The 14,824-nt window shown below is 34.5% G+C and overlaps 1 long non-coding RNA gene across 1 annotated transcript in view; it reads left to right on the top strand.

Annotated features, from left to right (window-relative positions):
* Positions 1–10,009, top strand: part of LOC126747454 (uncharacterized) — a 35,843-nt gene extending 25,834 nt beyond the window's left edge. Inside the window, exons 2-5 of the long non-coding RNA XR_007664207.1 lie at positions 4,955–5,034; positions 8,039–8,108; positions 8,211–8,282; positions 8,368–10,009. This is a non-coding gene — a long non-coding RNA (uncharacterized LOC126747454). The remainder of the gene's footprint in view (positions 1–4,954; positions 5,035–8,038; positions 8,109–8,210; positions 8,283–8,367) is intronic.
* Positions 10,010–14,824: the final 4,815 nt, after the last annotated feature.

Here is a 14,824-nt window from a genome sequence, read left to right as displayed (position 1 = left end):
ACTGACTTTCATGAGACAGAAAATCTTGAAAAGCAATTTTCTTCTTCAACTGCCTGTAATTTATCAACTTTTCAGGCTTTCACATATCTGAAGTCATTTTCCATTCTTCCAGGCATTGATTCCTCGTTTCGTAGTCTTTTGAAAAGAGCATGGAAAAAGTAAAACTAAGTTTTCTGAAAATAGAAAATTATTTCAATTGCCTGGAATAAAATTAAACTGACTTCCATGAGACAGAAAATCTTGAAAAGCAATTTTCCCCTTCAACTGCCTGTAATTAATCAACTTTTCAGGCTTTCACATATCTGAAGTCATTTTCCATTGTTCTAGGCATCTATTCCTTGTTTCGTAGTCTTTTGAAGGGACTAGCTTTCTGGAAATAGGGAATGACTTCAATTATTAGGGAGATATGGAAATCTGATTCTGGAAACTGACCTTACACCCATAAGAAGGTCAATAATTCTTGGTTGCCTGAAAAGCAATTTTCTCCTTCAACTGCCTGTAATTAATGAGAAATTAATCCCTGAAAAACAGAACGTTCGCAACTGCAGGTCATTTCATACACTTTTCCAGGTACTTAATAATTTTCCCCTTGTTGCAAGCGACCGACGAATCTTTGATTTCCTTTAAGTACTTGAAACAATAGTTTTTTCAAATACTTGCAGACTTTCCTTAATGACCAATCAGGCACAGCCCAACAACTGAAGCAATTTCCTCATTGTTCTTCAGGTTATGGCATTTTCTTTTTAACGGTTTATATAGAGCAGGGTTTTTTTTTAACTCTCTTTTTGAAGCCATTTTTCATTATTTTTATTGGGCATGTAAAGGTATCGGGAGTTTTGGTTCAACATACCTAATTCCCAGAATGTTCCCGATTTCTCATTACAAAGACCAGCTCATAAAACAAGAAGAAAAATCTAATGATTCACCTCACCTTCATAGCATGTAATATGGCCTTTAAAGGTCGATACCGGTGGCACTAATGGCGCACTACATAAAATTTTTTTTTATTGGAATATTTATAGTTTGCACCCATATAAAACCTGATTCTGAGGAAGTTCGAAATTATGTGTACACAAAGAAACATATACGGGGGCACTCACTCGGTATCTAAACCGTCACATAACTGAGAAATGATACATTATTAGTGAACCCGGTGGCCATTATCCATTTGGTACGGTCGATTTTAAATAAAAAAATTATATATATATGTGAGTGAGTTGAGTAACGTTGAAGAATGTGGGTATAGAGATAATATGCTGGGTGATTAAGACGGGTCCAGTTGGTCAATTTAGGGAGGAAGGAAAAGGAGACATGGTTTTATTCATCCCTTATGCAAGTGTGGAATTGTTTTATTATAATAATAGTATGGTGGTGCCGCCACTGATTGCGGTCCATCCTCTCGGCACCGATTATAAACACACCAAACAAGAAGAACTCTGTAGCAGTCACCGCGATTGCCACCTGTCCTTCTCTGCTCCCTCATTGGTCCCCCATCCCAATATTTATCTTTTTTTTACTGCTGTTGTTATTGCCCTCGTTTCTTCGTCTGTCTTCTTCTTCTTGTGCTTCGCCACTCCGCGACCTTTCTGTTCCCAAGGTATCTTTAATTATCGCCCCTCATTTTTAGAAGAAGCCGAGATCGAGATAAGAGACTGGACCCGATTGATGACGATTGGTTTGACTAACACCTTTTGGTATTTTTATTAAAATAAAGTTCCCCCCACAATAATAATCTGAAAAGCAATTAAATCATGGCTCCTAACCCAATTACGTATATGTACCTTCCATAAATGAAGTTACAAATATTCATGGCGCTCAAGGGAAATCAATAAGTCGTAATACACAAATTAAGTTTTGACTTGATATTGGGGCTGTTTCTTGCTTATTGGCCCCCCGGGGGCCTCCCCCGATATTATTTGGATAGTTTTTTTGAGTCAGTTTACACGCCACTGCCCATATGTAGCCGAAGAACGAAACGTTCTTCTTCCTGCCCGGATTAAATGCTAATGGTTTCGCCTCATTCCTCGTACATACATACATAAATCGCGTTTTAATTATTATTCTTGCAGTGAGTTATTGCGGCGTGTACAACTTGTCAGGAGCTGCCAAAACGGAAAGAAACGAATCAGAGAGAGGCGACAGCTGCAGGTTTTTTGCAAAAGAGGTTTTTTTCTGTCACTCGGACTTGTTGTTGCTTCACTCTTTAATGCCATATCTTGCTTAGAAGGTCGATTTTCTTAGGCAGCATTAGTCCCAAGGACGTCCCTTTAAATCTCATGAAGTCTATGGGACATCTCAGGGACGTTCTTTTGGAACGCAAATGAGATCATCTCAAGGTGATCACAGAGACGTCCTTTGGATAGTACTTATTGGCTGTCCAGTGGAAGTATATGGGATAACAACATTTACTTTTCGTGTAACTGGTATTTTTGGGTTAGGCATTTATCCTTATCCTTCGTAAACAAAAAAATATTACTTAGTACAACAATAATTAGGCTGGTAATAAACGCCACGTTGCACCTATCACAAGGCTGTTGTAATGTCAAAAATCACCTTAGTTTACCGAAATCCAGGATGGAGGACGGAAAAGACCAATCACAACTCACAACGTACTCACAGATCACAAATTAAGAGAAATGCGTGTTGCCTAATGATCAGACAGAAATTCCGTTGGCAGCTCTATTGACGTTGTTGACAAAAACGAGGGCGATAAACTTGGGTGGCGTGTGGCGGGAAATTTAAACACGATCTATTGCACGATATTTAAATTTGAAGTCATTTGCAGAATATTTTCAGTCCATATTATCCAATCTAATAACGCTGTTTTTATACTAAGTATTTATATGTAAAATTATATCAAACTTAAATAAACAGTGTTATTAAATTAAATATTGAATATATATTTTCTGCAAAAACATTGTTTTTCATTAACACAACCCTTAGCCCCCCACCCACCCTAAACATTTGACCAGCAAGAAATACTTTTGAAAAATCACCGTTTTTTGTCCATAATATCCAATCTAAAAGCACTGTTTTTGTATTAAACATTTATTAATATAAATATATATAATTATAATTTAAATAAACAAACTGTGTTATTAGATTAGATATTAATGACGAAACCAGCTGTTATTCATGCGTATTTTTTTGGAAAACAATGATTTTTGAAAACAATTTTTTACGGGTAAGTTGTTTGGGGTGGGTGGGGGGCTAAGGGTAGAATTAATGAAAAACGTTTTTTTTGCAGAAAATAATTGCCTGAGAAAAAATGCTTCTTAAGAAAATTATAGGTGATAAAAAAATCTATAGTTTTTGTATCTATACTTTTCTCACATAACCTTAAAGTTTTCATGTAAAATTTGAAAAAAATCATGGTTACACTGTAGAATACACGTAAATAATATATGATTTTGTTTACACAAGGGAGAAAATTTCGGATAATTGTACCTACAATAGAATAAACAACCCATTAGCGGTGTGTATACAGACTCCAGTATCTAAGTTTCCACGTTATTTCCTCACTATTTAACCTCGGTGCTGTTGTTTATTGGGATATTGGCTGTCCGCTTGTCATCCAACAGCTGCGCCAACTTATGGACTTCTTATAATGGACCACCACGTTTTTGAGCATCTAAGAAGGGCATTGGACCATTGAGAATTTCGCTGTCTGTTTGTCATACAACTTCTTGTATTCGACCACTACGTTTCTGACTATCTAAAAAGGGCTTTGGACCATTGAGAATTTCGCTGTTTATTATCCAACTTCTTGTGTTGGACCATCACGTTTCTGATCATCTAACATTGGACCATTAAGGATTTCGTTGTCTGTCATCCAAGCTGCGCCAACGTATCGACTTCCTGTGATGGACCAATACTTTTTTGATCATCTAATGGGGGGCATTGGACCATTGAGGATTTTGCCATCCGATTATCATCGGGTATCTAAGGGTAGAATTAATGAAAAGCGTTTTTTTTTTGCAAATAATAATTGCCTGAGAAAAAATACTTCTTAAGAAAATTATAGGTGATAAAAAAATCTATAGTTTTTGTATTGATACTTTTCTTACATATTCTTAAAGTTTTCATGTAAAATGTAAAAAAGCCCTATTTTATTTCTCAAAAGCAAGGCGTATCGATATACGAATATATTTACACAAGGGAGAAAATTATAAATTAATTAATAATAATGACTAGATATAACACAAATACATAGGTACAAATTCATCTTGAATACAATAAATACTTGAGACACACTTTGGGACTGGGTTGCAATAAGGACTTTTTTTGCGTTAGGGGTCTTTGAGTAATTATGCTCACTTTGCATTTCAATTTTATATGTTGACTATGGTACAACGTCCCATTTAAGTCGCACAGGTTGTTAAAATTGGAACCAGAACAACAGACTTTGGAGCAAATTAGAGGATAGATTCAATAGAAATTTATGTGACAGTCTGGGCAATTACTAAAGTAGAAACTAGTTCATAAAGGATATTTGCACGAGTAACCTAGACAAGGACAAGGAAATTTCAATCGAGGCCTTTAGTGACGAATAACGCGAAAATTGTGAGAAAAAACCCCCCTTCCCTTCTGGTATAATTGTCGAAAACGCATTAAAAACAATTCACCGGTTTTTCGGTTCTTTGCCGGTGGTTTGAATTAATTCACTGGGCGGCAAATGGTTTTTAAATTTCCCAAATAAAAAAAAAATGAATCGAGAGTTTTCGAATGAAATCCGATAGGTTTTTGTTTTTTTTTTCTCTCGTTGTTGTAATGTTGGTGAAATGATCATCATCACGGTCGAACGGCCTCGTTGATTGGATGGAATAGATTTAGTGTTACCTATAGTCACGCGTTAGGAAAAAATGTTAAACAATTTTCAACGGCATAAGCAAATAATAATGATGCGGTCGAACGACGAGGATCTAAATAATTAACGAAGAAATTCTCGTTTTAGGTTTAATGATGGCCAAGTTGACGTGGAGAGGGACGTCCCTGTCGTAGCTGAGTCCACTGCAATCTTACGTCGAGGAAATGGTGAGTTTTTCCTTAGATTTTTTGGGTTTGTAGAAATGTGCAAATTTCAGGACATTAAGGACTAATTTACATATGATTAGGTTATACATAGGTCACTGTTTTTATAATTGTTTTAAATATGTTTGTAGTGAGTTCTTGCTGAGTATATTGTTATTTATACAGAATTTTGTTATCAGTATTTATTATTATTATTATTTATAGAGTGTTAAAATAAGAGATAGGCTGAAATATATTGTTTAGACTATTTATTTTTGTAATGGGGTTGATCCAATAAATAATTAAATAAATAAATACATTTCTACCCACTGATGATCTGCACATTTCTGTTTTTCCTGGTTTACTTATAAGAAATAAACAATTTTGATATAATAGTTTTTTTGTTACCTTGTTATACCTTTATACCAAAAAATTCGTAAATCGGAGGACTTTTAAAAAAAAAAAATGATTTTTCCAGTCACTTTTGGTCAAAAAGCAAAAAATGTCAATAACTTCTTTCCTCTTTGTTTTTAGAAAAAATGTGTAAAGTACTTTTCGATTTGTTTTTAAAAAAGACACTTACTGCAAAAATAAAAAATAAATAATTTCCCCTACGTTTTGAGAAAATTGCGAATTTTTGATTAGAGGTTTTTCCGTATTTTCTGCCACTGTATGGAAAATACCATTAAAATGTCTTCTTGTAAAGATAGTCTCCATTATTCCAAACAACTTTTGTATAAACTATTTTTTTTGTAAACCCATAGATAGTTTGTAAAAAAATAATAAGCGATTTTTTGTCAATTTTCATGGCTATACCCCTATCGATTTTTGGGTCGAAAAATGTGAATTTTATTTCAAAGTTTTTTCCACATTAAGTCAAAGTTACTGACATATTTTAGTAATTAGAAAAGAAAATTTGTAAAAAATCGATTTCGATCAGCTTTTAAAAAATTTCCCTAGCATAGATCCTTATGGAGCATATATTTTTAAATAATTTTCCCGGCTTTCCTATAGGAAAAAGAGACTTTTTCCATAAGGCATTTTTTATTGCCTCTTTATGCTAAGTATATAGCGAAAAGAATTTTTTGAATTGGACGATTTTTTAAAAAATTCAAATTTTCCAGCCAGTTTAGGTCAAAAAGCAAAAAACGTCAATAACTTCTTTCCTATTCGTTTTTGGAAAAAATGTGTAAAGTACTTTTCGATTTGCATTTAAAAAAGACATTTATTGCAAAAATAAAAATAAATTAGCTTCCCATAGGTTTTGAGAAAATTGCAATTTTTTGATTAAACGTTTTTCCAGATTTTCTGCCACTGTATGGAAAATACCATTAAAATTTCTTTTTGCAAAGATAGTCTCCATTATTCCAAACAACTTTTGTATAAACTATTTTTTTTTGTAAGCCCATAGATACTTTGTAAAAAAATAATAAGCGATTTTTTGTCAATTTTCATGGCTATACCCCTATCGATTTTTGGGTCGAAAAATGTGAATTTTATTTTAAAGTTTTTTCCACATTAATTCAAAGTTACTGACATATTTTAGTAATTAGAAAAGAAAATTTGTAAAAAATCGATTTTCATCAGCTTTTAAAAAATTTCCCTATCATAGATCCTTATGGAGCATATATTTTTAAATAATTTTCCCGGCTTTCCTATAGAAAATAGCGACTTTTTCCATAACGCATTTTTTATTGCCTCTTTATGCTTAGTATATAGCGAAAAGAATTTTTTAAATTGGACGATTTTTAAAAAAATTCAAATTTTCCAGCCAGTTTAGGTCAAAAAGCAAAAAACGTCAATAACTTCTTTCCTATTCGTTTTTGGAAAAAATGTGTATAGTACTTTTCGATTTGCATTTAAAAAAGACATTTATTGCAAAAATAAAAATAAATTAGCTTCCCATAGGTTTTGAGAAAATTGCAATTTTTTGATTAAACGTTTTTCCAGATTTTCTGCCACTGTATGGAAAATACCATTAAAATTTCTTCTTGGAAAGATAGTCCCCATTATTCCAAACAACTTTTGTTTAAACTATTTTTTTTGTAAACCCATAGATACTTTGTAAAAAAATAATAAGCGATTTTTTGTCAATTTTTATGGCTATACCCCTATCGATTTTTGGGTCGAAAAATGTGAATTTTATTTTAAAGTTTTTTCCACATTAATTCAAAGTTACTGACATATTTTAGTAATTAGAAAAGAAAATTTGTAAAAAATCGATTTCGATCAGCTTTTAAAAAATTTCCATAGCATAGATCCTTATGGAGCATATATTTTTAAATAATTTTCCCGGCTTTCCTATAGGAAATAGAGACTTTTTCCATAAGGCATTTTTTATTGCCTCTTTATGCTCAGTATATAGCGAAAAGAATTTTTTGAATTGGACGATTTTTTAAAAAATTCAAATTTTCCAGCCAGTTTAGGTCAAAAAGCAAAAAATGTCAATAACTTATTTCCTCTTTGTTTTTGGAAAAAATGTGTAAGGTACTTTTCGATCCGTATTCAAAAAAGACACTTATTGCAAAAATAAAAAATTAATAATTTTGCATACGTTTTGAGAAAATTGCAATTTTTTGATTAAACGTTTTTCCATATTTTCTGCCACTGTATGGAAAATACCATTAAAATTTCTTCTTGGAAAGATAGTCCCCATTATTCCAAACAACTTTTGTATAAACTATTTTTTTTGTAAACCCATAGATTCTTTGTAAAAAAATATTAAGCGATTTTTTGTCAATTTTCATGACTAATACCCCTATCGATTTTTAAGATCGAAAAGTTTGATTTTTTTTTTGCGTTTTTTTCCACAATAATTCAAAGTTACTGTCTTATTTTAATAGTTAGTGAAGAAAATTTCCAAGAAATCGATTCTGGTCAGCTTTCAGAAATTTTCCAAAATTTCCATCGCATGTTTTTAAATATTTTTCCTGACTTTCCTATGGGAGATAGAGACCTTTCCTATAATAATTTTTTTATTATCTCTCAAAGCCTAATACGATGACATAAAAATTAATTTTTTTTTTAGGTTGACAACGAGTTCCACTCCTAGCCGCACAGTCCAGTACAGCCACTGGCGCTGATGTCTGCTCAGAGAGGTAGGTTTTCCTTAAACGTAAAAAAAAAATACTTTCATTAAATCATATTTAGAAATATTATAAAAAGTACAAATTTCCCAATTTTCAAATGTGATACTTTAGGTTTTCCATGGTTTCAACGCACAGCCGAGTCCACTTCACCCAACGGAGGGGCGAGGACGTCTACCTGGAAAGGTAAATTTTTCTTTTTAAAATGAAATTATTGATTTTCCAGATTTGAAAATGTACAATTTTCTTACATTTGGTTTTTCTGTTTCAGAATTCTACCACAACTGCATTGTCCGTCCCCCATAAGGAAATGGGGGTAAGTTTTTAATTGAAATTTTCGGGTGTTCAACAGCGTCGATGGTTGGTTGGTTATAGACGGTTCAAAAATTTTTAAATCGTGGCCACGCATAAATTTTACATTTATTTTATTTTTTTTTATCAAATTTAAATACGATTTTAATTAAATTTTCAAATATTCTTTTTTTTTGATTAAGCATATTTAATTAAAAATAAAATTAAAAAGTTCTCTTTTGACCTCTGACCACGCATAATTTCTTGCCATTTTCATTTTTTTTAAATAAATGCTGATACTTGAAACTAATTTTAAAATTGTACGTACTGTGCGCGTTCGGAGGCCACGCATGATTTTCATTCAACTTAAATAGATTTTTCAGGTTTTTCTTGATCCATTATCAATAAATTTAAATTATTTAACTCGTGGCCACGCATCAGTTCTTAATGCGCAAACATCGAAGTACCACCACCATCATTTTTCCGTTAATTTATTTTTATTGAAATGTGTTTGTAAAAAGTACAAATGTTGAAAGGCCATGCATGCATAAATTCGTAATAAAAAGGTTTAACCGACGTTATTATAGTAATTTATTATCATTTTTGATATTAGATATAGCAATATTAAAGGAATCAAGCAAAAAGATTACTATGAACATATTATATCCTAAATGTCTTTAATTTTACACTACAGGGTGGTAAAGCTGAAAGAAGCTGTTTCTAAGCATCCATATCATTTTCCTACACATAATTTAAATTTTTATATTCGTCATTGGGGTTCATGCGGGCTTTAGGCTGATTTTTTTTTTAAGAAAAGGGTACGCCACTGGTTTTTGTTGTAATAAAAATTATTTTTGAATTCTTTATTTCTTTTCGAGCATATTTGGTCTCTAGGTAATTTTTCATCTGAGTCACCAGTTTTCGCATAAAAAAATAAAAACATTTTATTAAATTTATCGAAAAAAGTAATTTTTTTTCTTTCAAATTTACCACCCCGTAGTGTATAATCTAAGACGTTTAGGATATATGTTCATAGCATATGAACACGTCTCTAAATTTTGTTGGAAGTAAACTTCAGTTTTTCACTTTGGATCCTATAAACAAATTTCCCTGCGCCAGGTATTATGATTGACTGTATTATGAATAAAAATATATGTATCGTATTGTTGTTTTATTTTATCCCTAATAATTGTACAATATAATAAACAAACAACCCATTAGCTATTTGTATACAGACTCCAGTATCTTAAGTTTCCACGTTATTTCCTCACTATTTAACCTTGGTGCTGTTGTTGTCATCCAACCGCTGCGCCAACTCATGGACTTCTTACAATGGATCACCACGTTTTTGAGCATCCAAGAAGGGCATTGGACCATTAAGGATTTCGCTGTCTGTTTGTCATCCAACCATTGTGCCAGGACTTCTTATAATGGACCACTACGTTTCTGACCATCTAAAAGGGGCATTGGATGATTGAGAATTTCTCTGTCTGTTTGTCATACAACTTCTTGTATTTGACCACCACGTTTCTGACCATCTAGGAGAGGCATTGGACTGGCTGTTTATTATCCAACTGCTGCGCCAGTATATGGACTTCTTACAATGGACCACTACGTTTCCGAGCATCTAAAAGGGGCATTGGACCATTGAGAATTTCGCTGTGTATCATCCAACTTCTTGTGTTGGACCATCACGTTTCTGATCATCTAACATTGGACCATTAAGGATTTCGTTGTCTGTCATCCAACTGCTGCGCCAACGTATCGACTTCCTGTGATGGACCAATACTTCTTTGATCATCTAATGGAGGCATTGGATCATTGAGGATTTTGCTGTCCTGCACCAATGTATCGACTTCTTGGCCATGTTTCTGAGCTTCTGAAGGGCCCTGGACGATTGAGGCTTTGGTCGTTCGATTGTTGTCAGAATATTGTCCCCATGTATTTTTTTTTCCAGTTAAAATGGAATAATAGGATTTCTCCGAGGCCTTGAAATGCCGATTTTAATATGTGAAATGTTCCTTCTGACCACCCCGAGGGATGGCGGAGACGTGGACAAAAGTTAAATAAAGTGGATTTCGAAGGGTGGGTCCCCTTCGAGTCCCGTCCTAAACAAGCAAATTTTTCGATTGTCAATTAGGCAGCAGCGGGGTTTCACTTAAACAATCGGACTTTGCATATTAACGGCACGTCGGGGCCTTGGCGGTTTTGTTTTTTTTTTAATACAAAAAAAGGGATTTTCTTCTTTTTCGTCTTATGGCATTAAAGCGCTCCCGTGGTTTCTCATCGCACAGTACATCCTGCCAATTAACAAAAATGTTTTAATTTCCTCTGCAGAGTTTCTTCTCTCGTTGTCTCTCTCGAGATTCTTGTTTACCCAAAAGAACTTTTAAGTGGGACAATCGCGAGCAGGAAACACACGTTCGAATTCCTTTTTTGGATATCGAACGGCGATGAAGATCTGCTATTGGAAATTGTGTTTAACAACCAGTGGCGACTCATGTAATAATTGTTTTCAGTATTATTTTGAAGGGCATTTGAAGCCAAAAATTTGTATTTTTTTTTACGAAGGGTAAGGGGTGGAGCGCCACTGGTAGTAACAACACCAAATCGCAGATCTTAACCGCTTGAGTCGTTAAAAGGTTTTGACGAGTGGATTTGAATATCAATTAAAAATGGATTCTCTTCTTGCAAGTACTTCGGACAATAAAAAGACTCTTGGCGGCGAAACAAAGCCTTGACGAGTTGACTGGCGATATCCTCTTTGTTTTTTCATCTCTCTCTTTTTTGTGGTTGTTTTCTCATAATCCCGAAGGTGGTGCCTACCTGCTGCTGTATCTTTAATGCCTACCTGAGTCAATCTTACACCTGTTAGAAGGAGAGAGAGCGGGGTGGAAGCGAAGGGGGTTAATTAAATCGTCTGGTGTTGGTTTTTTCACCCTTCGACTAAATGTGGAAACTGGATTCTGGAGTCATGGTATCAAATATTATTAGTCATGCGGCCATACATTTGTACTTTTTTTTAGTAGAAAACAAACACATATGGTGGTAGTTATTTAGTAGTTAGTTGCATGCATTATATTTTTATAGGAGGTCGAAACTAAACTTTTTATCGTCAGTTAATGGTTTTTGCAAATGTTTGTCAATGTTCAGCTCGGCTCGTCTCACCCTTAGTTCTTATATGCAAATGTTGATTCCAATTTAGCCATTTTATCAGTGTTATTACGACTGATAATAATCCTCTTAAGTGATGTTCGATTCTCTTTTCCCAAGGTTTTTATCTTGCACGGTGCTTAAGCATTAAAACGGCTTAATTACAGTCTTCGAAATTTAATTTTCGTTTCGATTCTTTATTTCTCGAGTCCCATCTTCGATTCGGAGAGGGGTCCTCCGGCACTTTTTTAATCAATTATCCGGCGAAATCGTTATTTAGCTCACTCGATATTAACGTATCCTGTTGGGGCTTTTAAAATGTGATGAAGTGAGAGAACCTTTGTGACGTAAAGACCCATTTTTTGCGATAATTTTAGACTTTCACTTAAAAATAACAGGAATTTGTAACAAAAGACTTGCGGTTTATAAGCGGGTCCGCAACAATGATTTTACTTATTACAATATTTAATGTAAAATAAATCATAAGGTCGTAAAGGTTGGGTCTACGTCGACAATAGGGGACAACGTAAATACTGCTTCTCACGATATGTGACCGGCGAAAGGCGGGCTATAAATGTCATTTTAAATGATAGGGTTTCGCACCTATAGGTGTCTGATTTATTTGTACAATTGTACACTTTTCCTTATACATCCCAACTCTCTGCCACTTGTCACGTCTGTCAGTTGTCACTTTGTGCAAGTGATTCCCAAACTGTGTCTGGTTAAAACATGGAAAAAATGTCAAAGTCGTACTCTCAATTAACTGTTTTCCTTTATGTTTTAATTAATCCATTATCACTTATATTTTCCCAAATTTATGATAATATCACAAACCTTTGTCATTTGTCATATCTGTCTACTCATTCGAGTGATCCATCAATCTTTGACATTTTTACCCTGTCTTAAACAGGCAAAGCCCACTTCAATTAATTTTTTTGATCCAGTTTTACAAGTTTGTACATTTGTTTAAGTACATCCAACAACCCTCTGTCAATTGACACATATGTCAAATTAAACTCATAATTTTCATAGTAATTGTCAATCCTCTACCATCTGTCACTCTTAGTAAGTGATCTGTCAAACTGTGTCTTGTAAAAACAAGGTAAAAATATCAAATTTAATTTTTTACATCTCTTCATAGTGCATCTTAAACATTTGTCATATCTGTCAACTCGTTTACAGTTTGACATCATTACCTTGTTTTGACAATACAAATTTCCACATTCAATTGTATTATTTCAACTAAGTTTCCAATTTTCTTATATTTTTGTACATCTGTTATAGTACATCTCATACCCCTGTCATTTGTCACATCTGTCAACTTGTTCAAGTAACCCGTCAATCGCCGACATTTTGTCTTGAGAAAGCAAAGTCCCACTTTCACTTAAATCGCATACCACGCAATTTACAATTTTTTTCATACCAGTACATCCCAACTGTGTGTCACTTGTCACATCTGTCTATTACCATTGCATATATTTTTGCCTATTAATTCTTTGTCATTTGTCACTTGGCAAGTCTTCAATTTTTGTACAATTTTCACGTGTCAATGCTCTGCCATTTATCACTCTTGGTGAGTGATCTGTCAAACTGTGTCATGTCAAAACAAGGTTATTATGTCAAGTTAAAAAAAAAACTTTGCATTTTGTAAATCTCTTTATAGTACATTTTAATCTTTCTGTCAACTCTTTTGTTTTTGCTCATTAATGATAGTAAATCTCGACCATCTGTCTTTTGTCATATCTGTCAACTCGTTTAAATTTTGACGTCATTACCTTGTTTTGACAGTACAGAGTCCTACACGGATTTTACAATTTTCTTGTTGTTTTTCGAAAGGTTGTTTTACTAGTCAACTATTATTTGATATATTTTAGCATATTTCTCATAGTACTTGGCAACCCTCTGTCATTTGTCTCATCTGTCAATTGTCAAATCTTAAGTTTTTGTACAATTATCATTGTAAATCTCGATCCTTTAACACTTGTCGGGTCTGCCATTTGTCAATGACAAGTCATCTGTCAAACTTTGAACATTCATCACTTCTTAATTTTTTGTACAATTCTCCTTAGTACATTTCAACCCCGCATCATTCGTCCCGTCTGTAAGTTTTCAATTTTCGAATGTTTGTTCAATTATCATAGTACATCTCAACCCTTTGTCATTTGTCTCGTCTGTCGATTGTCAACGTCAAACTTTGAATATTTCCCTCCTTAGATGCAAATGTCATTTTAAATCAATTTCTTTCATCATGTTTCTTGTATCATCTTTGGCCTCGTCTTATCCTTGTCATCAAGGTTGATAATCTTCGGCCTTTAGATGGAGGTCATCTTCTTCTACTTCATGGTCGTCACCTTCTCGTCTCTCGTTATGTCTTCAGTTAACCTTTTAGTATCTGTGGACCTCGGGAAGCACTTTAAGTACCTAAATAAAACTCTTACCTTCAGCTTCGTCCTTGTCATATTCGGTTTCCAAGTCTGGGATCATCTTTAGCCTTGTCTTGTCCTTGTCATCAAGGTTGATCATCTTCGGCTTTTAGATGGAGGTCATCTTCGTATACTTCATGGTCGTCACCTTCTCATCTCTCGTCTTGTCTTCAGTTCTCCTCGTAGTATCTGTGGACCTTGGAAAGGATCTTGAGTACCTAAATAGAACCATTAACTGGCGACTAAATCAAAAAATAATATCCAAGGCATCTGTCCTTTATACAGGAGTCTTCAACACCTTAAATATATTTCTCTAATTTAGTTTCGACCTTCTGGGTCTCATCAGGCCAGTGATTTCAGGTTTCGTGGTAAGGTCCGTCTCTTCGCAGAGTTTACCATCGATGACCGAAGACGTGCATCGTTCGGCCTTCATCTCCGAGCGCAAGAGCACACTTGCGTAAAGAGTTTGAAGGCCGAACTTTGTACGTCTCCGGTCTTCAATGGTTAACTCTGAGAAGGTCGGTCACCTCTGCGTGTCCCTTTGCAGAGTTTACCATCGACGACCGAAGACGTGCATCGTTCGGTCTTCATCTCCGAGTGCAAGAGCACACTTGCACGAAGAGATCGAAGGCCGAACTTTGTACATCTTCGGTCTTCGATGGTCAACTCTGCGAAGGTCCGTCGTCGTTGTCCTTTTGCGTCACTTCGCAGAGGTGACCACGGTATATTGGGGATGTTAATCATCGCCAATCTACAGTGTTCACCTCTGCGAAGTAACCCTGGACAGGGCAGACGGCAGACCTTAGGGACCTTAGACACCCCGGAGTAAAATCTGGGGCGTCCAAGGACTCTAAGATCTGC

This window comes from Anthonomus grandis, chromosome 19 (assembly GCF_022605725.1).
Source record: "Anthonomus grandis grandis chromosome 19, icAntGran1.3, whole genome shotgun sequence".
In the NCBI taxonomy this organism is placed as follows: Eukaryota; Metazoa; Arthropoda; class Insecta; order Coleoptera; family Curculionidae; genus Anthonomus; species Anthonomus grandis.
This window is presented reverse-complemented; position numbering and strand designations above follow the sequence as displayed.